Source organism: Corvus brachyrhynchos, unplaced genomic scaffold (genome assembly GCF_000691975.1).
Source record: "Corvus brachyrhynchos isolate BGI_N302 unplaced genomic scaffold, ASM69197v1 scaffold56, whole genome shotgun sequence".
In the NCBI taxonomy this organism is placed as follows: domain Eukaryota; kingdom Metazoa; phylum Chordata; class Aves; order Passeriformes; family Corvidae; genus Corvus; species Corvus brachyrhynchos.
The window spans coordinates 3,762,863-3,767,921 of NW_008238664.1; the positions used below are offsets into that span (position 1 = coordinate 3,762,863).

General features: G+C 48.2%; 1 protein-coding gene across 1 annotated transcript in view; it reads right to left on the bottom strand.

Annotated features, from left to right (window-relative positions):
• Nucleotides 1–5,059, bottom strand: part of CACNG2 (calcium voltage-gated channel auxiliary subunit gamma 2) — a gene marked incomplete at its 3' end in the record, with an annotated part of 53,089 nt that overhangs the window by 47,001 nt on the left and 1,029 nt on the right. The window lies entirely within an intron of this gene.

Sequence of the window (5,059 nt, forward strand, 5' to 3'; positions counted from 1 at the left end):
CAATTTAAAACTCTGTTCTGGCAACTCACTAGTGAGGAACAGCATTTCCTTGTCAAGTCTTACAAAGGAGCTGAGCTTGCAGGTCTCAGCCCCTCAAATCCCTGCCTTCTCAGTGACTTCAGTCAGGTGTGAATTTAAGCTGAGAGGAGAACCAAACCCACCCAAGTCTGGGATCCTGAGTAATTCTTCTTCACCATCTGCCACCCCACTTTTTAAAATCCTTTGTCTTCCTCTTCACCCAAGGCCTGTCCAGCTCTGAATCCTTTTTCTCCCCAGCAGATGCAATGCCAGCAGCAATCAGCTCTGTGCCCGGTCATTTCCTCCTGCTGCATCTCATGGCTGGGCTAGGATGCTCCTGGTCCTGAACTGTGAAGACATGGAGACCCTGACTTAATCTACTGCTACGTCCACTGAATTTTCAGAAAAGGCCCTGGATTAGGTCAGCAAGGATGCGAGGAAAGAACCCTGGTGGGTTTGTGGATCCTTGGAAGTAGGACGGCAGGCAATTCTGCAGAGCAAAACTAGGGTCGTTGACAGAAACAACGGCTGAAAGAAAGAAAATCATGAAAGGTAAGAGGGAAAATAGGGAAAAAATCCTACACATAAAATGGATGTGAAAGGAAAGAGGTGCACCAGGAACAAACAGCAGTGGGAGAAGGCAGTGAGAGGAAGCGACGCAGCGCCAGAATCGTCTGGCAGAAGCCTGTCCACTGCCTGTGCCCTGCCTCACTTTGCTGTCAGCTCTTCATTTTCGCAAACACTGAATCTGCACTTAGCTCTCATGCACTGTTCAGATATAACAAGCTGGAAAGGGAACAGATCAGCTCATTAATTCTCCTTGGGAAGGGTCTCTAGGCAGGAATTATTTTCTCCACCAACATCCATTCAATTACTTGCCTTCACACCAGTCAGATCTACAGGGATGTCTAACCCCATGTGTATCACTCATGCCTGCCTGCCCTGGACTCTTCTCTCCTGCCTTCTCAGTATAAAAGCCTCCCAGACCTATCCGTTTCTTAATAATAATGACAGCATGACAAAACCAATAACCTACAGATATAAAATACATTTCATTTTCTTGCTTCATAAGACCCTGATAAGGCATCGTCCCTCACTTTTTGAGATCCTGTAGGAGATCTACAGGAGCTAATGAAAGAATTAGAAAAGGCATCACTCATAATAAAAAGTGGTTTTAAAACATTCAGGGCCAAGAAGGAATTAGGCTGGAAGTTCCGCAGCCATTTCAAAGTTGTAAGAGGTGCAGCATCCATGTGGGGCATGAGCTTGCAGATCTCAATTGTTTGCTGTTTGTGTGTGTTTTGTACCTATACAGTTAAAGGGCTGAGAAAAAACATTTTTCTTGAAGGGCAGAGACTTTGGAATGGCCCAGAGACCTATCTGGGCAACCCCAAAGTCTGAGAGAGAATCATCTTGAGGAGGATTAGGAAAAAAATCAGAAGCATGATCTGCAGTAATGTGAACTGACACCACCTGTCTGCTTGAGTCCCATGATGGAGCAGGGGTGCGCTGTAGGAGAGAAGAAAGGGGGAAAATAAATCCGAATAGAGGAGTAACTTCCCAAATGGCACTCTTCTTCGAAGTAATACAAAGATCTGAAAATGCTGACTGACAGTCCATTGTAGGGAATAGAATGACTGAAGAGAGGGAAACCCAAAAATTGAGAGCCTGGGGACCAAATTCTCCAAGAGGAGATTGCAATTCTGACCGCAACATACCTATGCATACAGCCCAAGATAAGTGCTCACATCCTTTTTTCCTACTGGAAAAAAAGGCCTCCTTCTTGTCCAAGAAGAGAAAAGACAATTTAGCAGGATAACTTGAACATGAGGTGTCCACCATCTCTGACAGCCTACAGTGTTGACTAATGCCAGTGTTCCTCCACGTTTCCAGAAATGAAGGCAACATCATCAGAGGCTTCCTACCAGTAGCAGATGGCAGTTTGAACTCCTTCTTTGATTATTTTCTTGTTAAAAAGCCTCCTGCCCTTCTCTTCACTACCTCTCCTCACTCTATAGACCTGCCCTGACATCCACCCCAGGCAGAGGAGTGTCTATCCCACATCCTTTGTCAGGTGCCTCTGCCACACCGTGGGCAGGCTGTGAACAGATCCAAGGCTTTTGTCCTTTTTACAGCCTCCTGGGACTAAGCCCTTTCCTCCACAAATCTACCCACTCTATGTATCATGGGGGAAAGGAGCCTTTGCTGCATCCTTCTCTCTCCTGTTCATGAGCAGGAAGCTTTCACTGGGAGAGGGAATCAACCAGGGGCGCTCTTCTGATTCCTTCTGACAAGAAAGAAGATAACCCCCCTAAGGTGATCAGACATGACAGTAAGAACCCTGCCATCCAAGGGCTGGTGGGGATATTTGGCTGTGCTGTCCTGGGACCAAGAGAGTGCCAGCCACCACCTCATGCAGGCTGTGGGGCTGAGGGAAGCCAAGCAGAGGCATCCCATCAGTGCCAGTGCCAAACCTATGCTGTGCCACCTCACGAGGCAAACCCATGCTCAGGGCCTGCACAGCATGTGCCCATGGGGATGGTTTTGCCCTCTGCTGAGATGCTCTTGCAACAAATTCTTTATCTAAGTTTTAGTGCAACCTGTGCCCTCAGGTGAGGGACTCAGAGCTGGGCTTGACTTCCCTGTGGTGCATTGCACCCTCCTACCCCACTTGCTGCTGCTGCCCAGCAGTTGGGAGCTGGGGGATTGGGCCAGCCCAACCCTCACGTGTGTGGGGTGAGTGAGAGCACCCTGCCAGGGCCGTGCAGGTTGTGCTCAGGCTGCATTTCACACCCTTCACGCAGGGCTATGATTTTAAGCCCACTGGAGAGCATCAGCAGGGAGAGCAGAGGACCTGGGCTAGCAGCACAACATTGTAGGGGCTGGGGGCACTTCAGAGCTTTTAATTGGAAGTATCCTGGCACATTCTTTTGCCATGCAAGCCACTTCTCAACAGTGCCTGTGGGGTCCTGTCAGATGTAAAGGAGAAGGAGCCCCGAGCTCCTCCAATCTGACAAACCTCACCCGCCCCTTCCTCCTCCCCCTCAGACCGCGTCCCTCTGGGTACGGCTCTGTGGGCAGATAGACATGATCTGAATTCACTGCCTCTCCTGGCTGGGGTCCTCATACCTTCTACCTCCACCCCAGCCTCCCTCCGCCCTTCAGCTTGGGGACATGGCTCAGGAAGGGAGTTCATCCCCGCAGCCTCTCTTCCCTGCATGGCTTTGCATTTGGGCTTTTTTTTTTTCCCTTCTCTCTCTCATTAATTTTTAATTAAGGAGATGTCTCCTTCCCTGGTTGTAATGAACATCTGTGTGAAAGGCTTTTCATTTTTTATTAATATATACCTCTATGTATTTATCTATTTGCAGGAAATCTGTGCATGTGTGTGAGCAAGTGTGTTTAAAACATCCCCCATTAATTTACTGCTATTGATTTTCTGGCGTGGATACAGCATATAGTATTCAGCATAGAGCTCCTCTGCAGGATATGTTAAAAGGCAGCAGTTTGGGTTGACAAAGGGCACTAAATGCAGTATGCGTCAAATAGACCATCGCTCAATGAAGTCACTTAGCTATTCAAAACATGTCCAGCCATCACTCAACCGTTTGCACCAAGAACGGGGGGGAAATTCACGCTTCTTCCTGGACACAACCATTTCCAAACAGCAGCTTTAGCTTTCTTTGGTGAGAGACATCAAAACATACATAGTTTATTTCCCCCTTCCCCCTGCCTTCCATCTCCCGGTGCCGGGTTAAGAAAATCAGTTCTGCGGTACCCACTTGCCGTTCTCTCCTGACAGGGAGCTCCAGGCACACCCAGCTCCCGTGGACACCGGCAGACACTGATCTTATCCCTGGATGCCCATGAACCCCTGGCAGCCCACCGTCCAGCTGGGAGCTGATTCACAAACAGGGCTTTCACAATGGGCTGGAATGTGTGCTCCTGTGCTCTCACTCTCTCCTTCTCACTACGTGTGTAACATAAACCACGCATTTACATCGGTTGCCCCTCTCCCTCCAGCACAGGCTGAAGACCACCTCCCCAGCCCACACGTACGCCAATAGCAGGACTCAGCAACACATATTTAAAAGCGAATCACTGGCCCCTCTTTTCTTTCCCCCTCCCTTTAGAACGTCTGATTCCAGAAGTTGGCTGCAGTGGTGTCTCTTCTGTCATCAGACATGTCACTGAGTTGCTATTCAGTTTCACCACATCAGACTTAGGCTGATTTCTCCATTCAGAGAGTTGTTTATTTTAAGCCTTTACCATAAACCTTAAAAAAAAAAAAAAAAAAAAAAAAAAGAGAAACCAAGCAAATCCCCCCCCAACAACAAACAAACTGGGGAAAAATCCCAGCCCCAAACCAATCAGCAGCCAACTAGACCCCTCTGCACCCAGCCCAGTGAGATGTGGTTGCTTACAGACATTACAAAATGCTCTGAACTCTGTTTGAGATGACTGGTATCATTCTGCATGAGACATTTTGGATGTAACAGGGTTGCTTCTCTTTCTCTCTTTTTCCTTCCTAAAGTGAACTAATAATTGCATTCGAAGTGCTTTGCAATCACCTCCTCCCCACATAGCCCCTCACTCACAGTCTTGTCTTTGCAAATAAGCCATTTGCAAAGAGAGCAATTATTTCACTCTCTGGTTGCAGCTAGAGCACAGCAATAACACAGCATTTTGGCATTGCTTACCCAGGCAATACAAACAAGATGAAGACAGGCAGACTGCACAGTTGCTTTTTGAAAGGATCTCTCGGTGGTTTTGTAACACACACATTATTCCAGTTGGAGAGAGGAAGTGAATTTTTGGGGAAGGTGGGAGGGGGGAGGGTGGGAAAGAAGAAGGGAGAAGGGAATGGAACAGTGAATGTTTTGCCTGTCTTCTTGCCTCTGTGTCCTGAGTAACTGAGCCCACCACTCTCAATCCACGGTGAAAGGAATGAAGTGAGAAAATGGTGGAATGTGGAGGGATTTACTGGGGGGAGGAGGGAGAAATGTGGGGTGGGAGGAGAGGAAGGGGTGGGGGGGGGTGG